Source organism: Mustela lutreola, chromosome 2, assembly GCF_030435805.1.
Source record: "Mustela lutreola isolate mMusLut2 chromosome 2, mMusLut2.pri, whole genome shotgun sequence".
In the NCBI taxonomy this organism is placed as follows: Eukaryota; Metazoa; Chordata; class Mammalia; order Carnivora; family Mustelidae; genus Mustela; species Mustela lutreola.
Window position 1 is genome coordinate 127,695,199 of NC_081291.1, and position 11,027 is coordinate 127,706,225.

Genomic DNA, 11,027 nt, shown 5'->3' on the forward strand with positions numbered 1-11,027 from the left:
AAGCTAAGTTCTTAAGTTGGCTTTATAAAGCTTCCCCTCTATTTTAAATATGATTGAACAAACACCCGAAATGACTATATATGTATAAATTGAAATAAAAACATGTATAAATTGAGACACATCTGTATTTTTAGAACTATGGAGTTGTAGGATGGTTGAGTTTATCATATGTTACAAAATCCTTGGATTCTTAGAGTAAAAAATGAGACCAGTTTATTTATGAGAATAACGGTTTTTAAATGGCTAACACAAAAATCGCAAAGGTAATTCATGCTGGATATCCTCTATTTACCTCTTCACATCTTTTTTCTGATCTTCTCCACTCTGGTCTATAACCCATTAGACCAACATCATTGTCTGAATTAAGTGAATTAAGTGTTTCTTTTGTTCTGACTTTGGCTTGAGATCAGTCAATAAGAAGCACCACCTGGAGATTAAAAAGAAGCAGAAAAAAAAGATCATATAAAGAATTAAAAATTTGGAGGATTTACAAATCTTGATATTGAAGCATTTTATAAAGCTACTATAATCATGACATGTAAAATTGATATAGAGATAAAGATCAACTTAATAGAGCCCAGAAAATATGTGTAAAATACACACACACATATTTTGTCAATGTATGAAGTTATTTCAACTAGAAAAGAAGAGTTTTGTTTTTTGTCTGTTTGCTTTAACAAATGGTGCTTGAAAAATTGATTTCTATGAAATGAGATTTTCTATGAAAAACAAATGGACCCCTATTTCACCCTATTAAAGTTAATTTTAGATGGATTTTAGACCTAATGTAAAAGCTGGAATCATAAAGATTCTACTAGAAATTATAGATAAATAGCCTTAAGAACTTGGGGCAGGCAGAAATTTCTTTTTTATTTTTTTAAGTGTGAATGGATATATTTATTCAGAATGAAAATAGAAATAAAATAAATAATAAATTTCAAAATGCAGATAAATATTACAAACATCACAAAACCCAGGAAACACTGTATAGACTCATCATGAATTATCTTCTTGGCATATTTATATAATACTTTTTCCCAAATATTTTCTAAGTGCAAACAGTTTGACTGCAGTCTCAAAGGACAGGTTTTGCAATTTTTCCTATAGGGAAGATGCAAAGATAATTTAGACTTTTCTCTAATATGCTTGATTTAAAAAAAAATCTCAATTTTTGACTTTTTAGAAATTTTTTTTCAGCTTCACAAACTGTTATTGGTAATGTCAAATAAAGTTTTAGGATTACTTTTAAATTGAAAAAAAGTTGAGTGAGAAATTGAGTGAGAAAAAAACTCACTCAGTTTTATTTAAGACCTGTAAGACTTTAGAACATTTCAGATTTTCTTGTGTAACACCTAATCTTAAATATTCTTTGAAATGATAGCATGCATTAAATATTTTGTTGTCAAAGTTCTCATTATCTCACATAATATAAGAATTTTGTGAAACAAGATGAAACCAGAGAGGGAGACAAACCATGAGAGACTCTTAATCTCAGGAAACAAACTGAGGGTTGCTGGAGGGGAGGAAGGTGGGAGGGAGGGGGTGGCTGGGTGATGGACATTGGTGAGGGTATGTGCTATGGTGAGTGCTGTGCATTGTGTAAGCCTGATGATTCACAGACCTGTACCCTTGAAACAAATATTATATTTTGAATATATTGTAGAAATTCACTTATGTTATATTTTGTAGAAATGCATAAAATGTATAACTTGATTTAATATTTTGGTGAAAATGCATAAAACACATAATTTGTCACATGGAAGTACTAGTTGTTTATAGTACTGCTTAAGGTTTGCGATCATAAATACAAGAGTTCTTATATATTCTTTATTTTCTAGCTTTATTGAGGTATAGTTGAAAAAACAAGATATTTAAGATGTGCAATGATCTGATATATGTACACATTGTGAAATAATTATTGCAGTCAAGCTAACTAACATGACCATTGCTTCACATATTTACCTTCCTTTTTGGGACTTAGGGAGAACACTTAGGATCTACGCTGTAGCATATTTTAAATATGTAATACAGTATTACTTACTCTAGTCACCATACTGAGGATCCCCAGAACATACTCGTTTCATAACTGAAAGTTCTTTGACCAGTATTCAATTCCCCCATACCACCTCACAGCCATTCTGAAAAGGAATTGAAAATTCTTGAAAGGAATGGACTTTTTTCAATTCCATGCGTAAGTGAGATTATACAGTATTTTTCTTTCTGTGCTTAACTATTATACATAACGTACTATCCTCCAAGTCCAATCTGTGTGATTCTAAATGGCAGAATTTCTTTTTTACAGCAGAAAAATATTCAATTGTGTGTATGTGTGTATCACATTTTCTTTATCCGTTCATCCATCAATGGACACTTAAGTATTTTCAATATCTTGGCTATTGTAAATAATACTGCAGTGAATATAAGAGTACAGATATCTCTTAGAAATAGAAATTTTGTGGGGCACCTGGGTGGCTCAGTGGGTTAAGCCACTGCCTTCGGCTTAGGTCATGATCTCAGGGTCCTGGGATCGAGTCCCGCATCGGGCTCTCTGCTCGGCGGGGAGCCTGCTTCCCTCTCTCTCTCTCTGCCTGCCTCTCCATCTACTTGTGATTTCTCTCTGTCAAATAAATAAATAAGTAAATCTTTAAAAAAAAAAAAAGAAGAAATAGAAATTTTGTTTCCTTTAGATTCAAGCCCAAATGTGCGATTGGTGTATCATATGGTAGTTCCATTTTTTTGAAGGATTTCTGCAATGCTTTCTATGTTATATTTGCCATAACACTGATAAATATGATTAATCATATTTATCATAGTTTCCAATTTATATTCACATCCACATTGTACAAGGGCTCCCTTTTTCCAACATCCTTACCAACATTTGTCATCTCTCATCTTTTTGATAATGGACATCCTAACAAGTGTGAGGTGATATTTTTTTATTGTGATTTGAACGTTTTTTTTTTGTTAAATATTTTGTTAAAGATTTATTGACTGGGGTGCCTGAGTGGCTCAGTGGGTTAAGCCTCTGCCTTCAGCCCAGGTTATGATCTCAGGGTCCTGGGATGGAGCCCCACATCAAGCTCTCTGCTCAGCAGGGTGCCTGCTTCCTCCTCTCTCTCTGCTTGCCTCTCTGCCTACTTGTGATCTGTCAAATAAATACATTAAATCTTTTTTTTAAGATTTTATGTATTTATTTGACAGACAGAGATCACAAGTAGGCAGAGAGGCAGGCAGAGACAGACAGTGGGGAAGCAGGTTCCTTCACAGAGCAGAGAGCCCGATGCGGGGCTCGATCCCGGGACCTGGGATGATGGCCTGAGCCGAAGGCAGAGGCTTAACCCACTGAGCCACCCAGGCACCCCTGTGATTTGAACTTTTAAAAAATGTTCAAAGGACTTTAATTTTCATTTCACAAAAGATACAAAATGGTCAATAAATACACATAAAGGTGTTTACACCATTAATCTTTGGGAAAACACAAATTAAACTCACAATGAAAGATCACTTTACACTTTGTAGGATGACTAACATTTAAAAAATTATAATCTAAATCTTGACAAATTTGTGAAGCAATTGAATCTCCTCTTATTCTTCAATGGTGTGAGTATAAAATGATGCAACTGCTTTGAGAACTATTTGAAATTTTCTCAGGAAGTTAAACATAAATATAACCTATGATCCAGCAATTCAACTACTTAGTATTTACCTAAGATAAATGAACATATATGTTTATACAAGGACTTATATAAGAATATTGATAGCAGCTTCAGTGATAATAGCTAAAACTTGAAACAACCCAAATATCCATCAAGTGTTAAATGGATAACAAATTATGATATATTCACAAAACAACACATTCCTCAGGAATAAATGTGAACAAAGTACTAATAATGTCAACAACAAGAATAAATCTCAAAAATATAATACTAGTGAAAGAATCCAGACACAAAAAAGCATATGCTATTTGACTCTATTTTTATGAAAGCTAAGAACACGCATAACTAACATACAGTTTTAGAATACTTCTTGATCACCTCTCAGTGGTGTTAAAATGACTAGGAACAGCATAAGGTTAGTTTATGGGGTGAAATTATCTCTGACTTTCCTGGAGTTATATTTAGTTACCCAAGTTTATACAATTCTTAAAACTCATAAATCTGGGGGCGCCTGGGTGGCTCAGTGGGTTAAAGCCTCTGCCTTCGGCTCGGGTCATGATCCCAGGGTCCTGGGATGGAGCCCCGCGTCGGGCTCTCTGCTCAGTGGGGAGCCTGCTTCCTCCTCTCTCTCTGCCTGCCTCTCTGCCTACTTGTCATCTCTGTCAAATAAATAAAATATATTAAAAAAAATAAAAACTCATAAATCTGGGCATAATATTTTACATAAATCATGGCTCAAAAGTGACAATTTGTTTGAAGAGTTAGGTAAATTTGAGAAAAACAATATGGTGTCCAAATAAAGGAGACAGAAGAGACTTGAGAGCAGGAAACCATGGACAATGTCTAACATTTGTGTTAAAGGGAGGAAAGACACATGGAGAAAGGAATGAAAGAGAGAATGAGATAAACCATCAATATGATTAAAAGTGCCCACCAAATTAAAAAGAAAAACTAGAAAGACAGCGAAATCTTGTCATTATGTACAAAAAATTATAATTAGAAAAATAAAGTAAATGGTAAATAATGAATAGGATCTAACTAGCAGATTTAGAAATCTGAAACAAGGGTACTATGAGAAAGCTTATATAGTGTACAGAGAGGTATAATGAAGTAGCCACTTTTCTGACCAATTCTAGCTCTAAGATTAACATTATTCTAACTTTGAACTCTGTGCTGAGAGAAGAATCTTTCAATTCTGACAGAGAGAAAGAGAGGGGGAATAATTTTCTTTACTTTTAACATTTTTCATGTTGTGAATACTCAACTATATTTTTCAGAGTTTATAATTATTTTAAGAAAAAATATTTTGACTTTTTCCTGCCAGTCCTCACCACAATAAGTCACTATATGGTTATTTATGCTAGATTGGATATGTTAATTTATTCATTTGCATCATTTATGATACTCTTCCCAGAAAGAGGAAAACATTGCAAAAATGTTTTACATTTGATTAAACATACCTTGTATAATTTAATAGCAATCTTTAAACTTATTCCTCACTGGCTATTATTTTCTAGCAGTTTTGCTGCCCTTGACCTCTTATATGTAAAAAGAGCAAAAAGATCTTCAGCAGCTGGTAAGGAAGACAGCTTTATATTATTGTCATAATGTGTGCATGGGTCAATTGTCAGGTATTAAAAAAAAGTTTTAAGATAAAAGATTTTTCTGCACTCAAACAGTATCATTTTTTTAGTTTGGTTTTTCTTTTCATTATTTAGATTTCACCTTGCCTGTCACTGTATCTCTATAATGACTCAACAGAAGTCAAAGCTATTCACATTTACACATATATACTCTTTGAACTATGTAACTCTTTGTATTAGGAATTATTTTTGCACTACTTGTGACATTTCTTAAATCACACCTTAAAAATACTCCTTGATTCCTGTATTTATTTTTCCTGCCTAAAAAAAATTAGTTTCTTTTATCTGACATTCTCTTCAACAAATTCAGTATTAATAATGATCTGTCTTCTAATACCTTAACCCTACAGATCCTTAATCTCCTCAAAATCAGTGACTATCTTTCCTAAGAGTTGCTTTTGTGTGTACTTGGTCCTATCTTCCTCAGGAAGATAAAATACATTTTTTCTCTCTTTCCATTGCATCTTGTATAATACAATGGAAATCATTATACTAAGTTGCAATGAATTATGTTAGTTTTCCCTGTTAAATATGCAACAACTGGAAATATTTAATTCACAAAAATGTGTATTCTTTTTTAAATTTTTTATTTTTTAAATTTATTTTCAGTGTTCCAGAATTCATTCTTTATGTACCACACCCAGTGCTCCATGCAATACGTCCCTCCATAATACCCACAACCGGGCTTACCCAACCCCGCACCCCTTTCTCCTCCAAAACCCTGTCTGTTTCAGAGTCCATAGTCTCTCATGGTTCATCTCCCCCTCCAACTTCGCCCAACTCTCTTCTCTTCTCCATCTCCACATGTCCTCCATGTTATTTGTTATGCTCCACAAATAGGTGAAACCCTATGATAATTGACTTTCTCTGCTTGACTTATTTCACTCCGCATAATCTCTTCCAGTTCCTTCCATGTTGTTACAAAAGTTGGGTATTCATCCTTTCTGATGGAGGCATAATACTCCATAGTGTATATGGACCACATCTTCCTTATCCATTTGTCCGTTGAAGGGCATCTTGGTTCTTTCCACAGTTTGGCGACCGTGGCCATTGCTGCTATAAACATTGGGGTACAGATGGCCCTTCTTTTCACTACATCTGTATCTTTGGGGTAAATACCCAGAAGTGCAATTGCAGGATCATAGGGAAGCTCTATTTTTAATTTCCTAAGGAATCTCCACACTGTTCTCCAAAGTGGCTGTACCAACTTGCATTTCCACCAACAGTGGAAGAGGGTTCCCCTTTCTCCACATCCCCTCCAACACATATTGTTTCCTGTCTTGCTAATTTTGTCCATTCTAACTGGTGTAAGGTGGTATATCAATATGGTTTTGATTTGAATCTCCCTGATGGCTAGTGACGATGAACATTTTTTCATGTGTCTGATAGCCATTTGTATGTCTTCATCGGAGAAGTGTCTGTTCATATCTTCTGCTCATTTTTTGATACGATTATCTGTTTTGTGTGTGTTGAGTTTGAGGAGTTCTTTATAGATCCTTTTATATCCTATATATCAATCTTTTGTTTGTACTGTCATTTGCAAATATGTTCTCCCATTCCGTGGGTTGCCTCTTTGTTTTCTTGACTGTTTCCTTTGCTGTGCAGAAGCTTTTGATTTTGATGAAGTCCCAAAAGTTTATTTTTGCTTTTGTTTTCTTTGCCTTTGGAGACATATCTTGAAAGAAGTTGCTGTGGCTGATATCAAGGAGGTTACTGCCTATGTTTTCCTCTAGGATTCTGATGGATTCTTGTCTCACGTTGAGGTCTTATCCATTTCGAGTTTATCTTTGTCTATGGTGTAAGAGAATGGTCGAGTTTCATTCTTCTACATATAGCTGTCCAGTTTTCCCAGCACCATTTATTGAAGAGACTGTCTTTTTTCCCCGCTGTATATTTTTTCCTGTTTTGTCGAAGATTATTTGACCGTAGAGTTGAGGGTCCATATCTGGGCTCTCTACTCTGTTCCACTGGTCTCTGTGTCTGTTTTTATGCCAGTACCATGCTGTCTTGGTGATCACAGCTTTGTAATAAAGCATGAAATCAGGTAACGTGATGCTGCCAGTTTTATTTTTGTTTTTCAACATTTCCTTAGCAATTTGGGGTCTCTTCTAATTCCCTACACATTTTTGGATTATTTGCTCCAGCTCTTTGAAAAATACCAGTGGGATTTTGATCGGAATGGCATTAAAAGTATAGATTGCTCTAGGCAGTATAGACATTTTAACAATGTTTATTCTTCCGATCCAAGAGCATGGAATGGTCTTCCATTTTTTTGTGTCTTCTTCAATTTCTTTCATGAGTGTTCTGTAGTTCCTCAAGTACAGATCCTTTATGCTTTGGTTAGGTTTATTCCCAGATATCTTATGGTTCTTGGTGCTATAGTAAATGGAATAAATTCTCTAATTTCCCTTTCTGTATTTTCATTGTTAGTGTATAAGAAAGCCACTGATTTCTGTACATTGACCTTGTATCTTGCCACATTACTGAGTTGCTATATGAGTTCTAGTAGTTTGGGGGTGGAGTCTTTTGGGTTTTCCATATAAAGAATCATGTCATCTGCGAAGAGAGAGAGTTTGACTTCTTCATTGCCAATTTGGACAATAATACTAGGTGGAAATCTGAATCTACACAAAGAAATGACAAGCACCTTTTGAAAGTGGCAACAATGTGGATAAATATATAAGTACTTCAAAATTTTGTATAAATCTCTTTAAAATACAATTGCTTTTGGGCGCCTGGTGGCTCAGTGGGTTAAGCCGCTGCCTTCGGCTCAGGTCATGATCTCAGGGTCCTGGGATCGAGTCCCGCATCGGGCTCTCTGCTCGGCAGGGAGCCTGCTTCCCTCTCTCTCTCTCTCTCTGCCTGCCTCTCCGACTACTTGTGATTTCTCTCTGTCAAATAAATAAATTTTTAAAAATTGCTTTTTAAATTTTTTTTTAAGGAGGCTCCATACTCACGGTGAAGCCCAATGTGGGGCTTGAACTCATGACCCTGAGATTGAGACCTGAGCTGATATCAAGAATTGGACTCTTAACTGACTGAGTCACCCAGGTGCCCTGAAAACAAAATCATAATATTGTGAGTGGTTTATAATGTATGTACAACTAAAACACTTAGTAACAGAGTAAGGATTACGAGGGAAGAAAGTGATACACTATTGTAAGATTTTACTACTATACATTAAGTGGTTTGACAACATTTGAGAACACACTATGATTGGTTAAATCTACATATTGTACATCTTAAAACAGCTACTAACATTAAAAAAAATGAAAGAATTATAGGTAATAATTTAACAAAGGAGATAAGAATCATAAGAGCATGCAATTAATCTATAATAGGACAGAAAATAAAAATGTGGGGGGACAAAGAGCAGATAGCATAAACAGAAAACAAATAGTAAATGATAGATTAAAACCTAACAGCATCAATCAAAAATGTTTAAAGAAAGTGGTCTAAATATTTCAAATTAGAGAGATTATCAGATTGAATATAAAACAATTCACCACTGAAGTTTGCCAACAAGAAACACTCTTATATATAAGAAAAATAGGTTACAATTTAAAAGATGGATAAGAGATGCTCCATGCTAATATTAATTTAAAAAGGCCCAGAGTGGTTACATTATTATCAATTTAATATTTCAAAGCGAGAAATAGCAAGGGTAAATAAGGTAATTTCATGATAAAGAGTTACATTCTTTAAGAGGATTTAACAGTCCTGAATGCTTACACTCTTAGTAACAGAGCTTCAAAGCACACAAGGCAAAAACTGATAGAACTGCAAAGAAAAATAAATCTGCAATTACAATACTTCAAAAACCCTCTCACAATAATTAAGATTAAAATGATTACACAGAAAATCAGTAAGAATAGTGATTTGAGCATTCTTATGAACCATTTGACCTATTAGCCCTTATAGAAAATCCCACATAAATATAAAAGAATGTTCTTTTCAAATGCAAATGTAATTTTTATAAAAAAATAAACCATATTCTGAGCAACAGAACAGATATCAACATATATGAAGGACTAGAGTTATATAAAGCATGTTCTCTGACTGTCTGGAATGGCTAGCAATCCCTGAACCCAGGGTTGAAAGATTACTACAAACCTCGCTGTGAAAGATTGGAAAAGGCAAGGCAGTCTCAGAGACAGAAACTCTTGCTCTTCTTTGCACCGGATTTCATCGGTACTTCAGGATAATCACAAATCCTTATCACTGTTTCTCAAGCACTGAAAGGTGCATCAAGGGGTCTTATGGAAACTGGGAGGATCTGTTTACTGGAAAGATATGCTAATCTCTGTGTTTTACTAAGCATAGCCTAAGGGACAAGGCATACATCTCTTAGATTTACAGGGGGGCCGTTTGGGCTAAGAAAGCTTTGGGAAGGGGATCCTGGGTGGCTCAGTGGGTTAAAGCCTCCGCCTTCCGCTTGGGTCATGATCTCGGGGATCCTGGGATGGAGCCCAAATCAGGTTCTTTGCTCAGCAGGGAGCCTGCTTCCCCTTTTCTCTCTCTGCCTATTTGTGATCTCTGTCTGTCAAATAAATAAATAAAATTCTAAAAAAAAAAAAAAAAGCTTTGGGAAGGCAACTCCCTTGGACATTCCAGTGGCAGAGTGGTCCCGAAAGCCACAGGCCACAGGCCTCTGCATTCCAAAGGCCCACACCTTTCTGAAATCTTCCTTCCTTCGCGTCGGGCCCCAAGCCCCATGTTACATTTTTAGCAAGCCAGGTATTATGGCTTCTTTTAGCCTCTACATTAACCCCAACATCTGACCAAGATAAAACTATTTTCATAATTGATGAAGTTCTAGAACCTAGATGAGGTTCGGTGGGCTGAGTTCCGGAACCAATGACCAAGAAAGAATACTTGAGACATCTTTGGTGCAAAATGGTGGTTTACAGGACCCGTGGGCAGGAAGAGCTGCTGCCCCGGGTTGTGAGAGATGGCAGGTTATGTATCCTGCACTTGGGGGAAGGTAGGGGGAAGGGAGGTTTCAACGAAGCTTTCATATGCTAAAGAGGGCCTACAAGGTGCCCTGATATCCGAGGCCTTGAGGCTTGATCAATGTTGTCTTTTGGCCAGCCATTAACATCAAGATAGTTGGGAGATTCTTGGTGGGATGTCACAATCCTGCTATCAAGCATCTTTGTTAGTGAGATTTAGTTTTAGAAGAGACTTAACTATATTTACATTTCCTTCTATCTCAGCCTCCTTCAGTTTTGTTTATGGTGGGGAGGGAGACATTAGGGCTTGAGGAACTGAGTTATTTGCCTCTGGAAGTTGTGCTATTGATAAGGTAACTTCTTTGTTTGTAAATCTCTAGGACATTTGTAAACCAAGGGAGATTCCTGTCTTGCAGGACTGTGATCTCTGCAAGTTATTTGTTTATCGTTTATGGCAGTCAGGGGTGCCTGAGGAATGCTACACATATTACTGAGGGGAGTGGGTGGAGAGGGGGTGCAGGGTGCCAGCTTTTGCTTTGTCTTCAGCCAGCCTCCTGCTCCGTCATCAATAGTAATACTTAGGCACTATTTGCCCTTATTTTCATTCTCATTCTGTTGAGTTTACAGTGTTTTCCAGAATCTACATTATGTGTGATATTGTAGAAACATATATAAGAATAACTGTCCTGGGGTGCCTGGGTGGCTCAGTGGTTAAGCCTCTGCCTTCAGCTCAGGTCATGGTCTCAGGGTCCCGGGTTTGAGTCCCACATCAGGCT

General features: G+C 36.1%; 1 long non-coding RNA gene across 1 annotated transcript; it reads right to left on the reverse strand.

Moving 5' to 3' along the window:
- Positions 1-292: 292 nt before the first annotated feature.
- LOC131825872 (uncharacterized) lies at positions 293-9,518 on the reverse strand. Its single transcript, XR_009351350.1, has 3 exons — positions 9,413-9,518; positions 2,042-2,138; positions 293-427 (listed from the first exon to the last, which is right to left on the reverse strand). It is a non-coding gene; the product is annotated as an uncharacterized LOC131825872 (long non-coding RNA).
- Between the last annotated feature and the right edge of the window lie 1,509 nt (positions 9,519-11,027).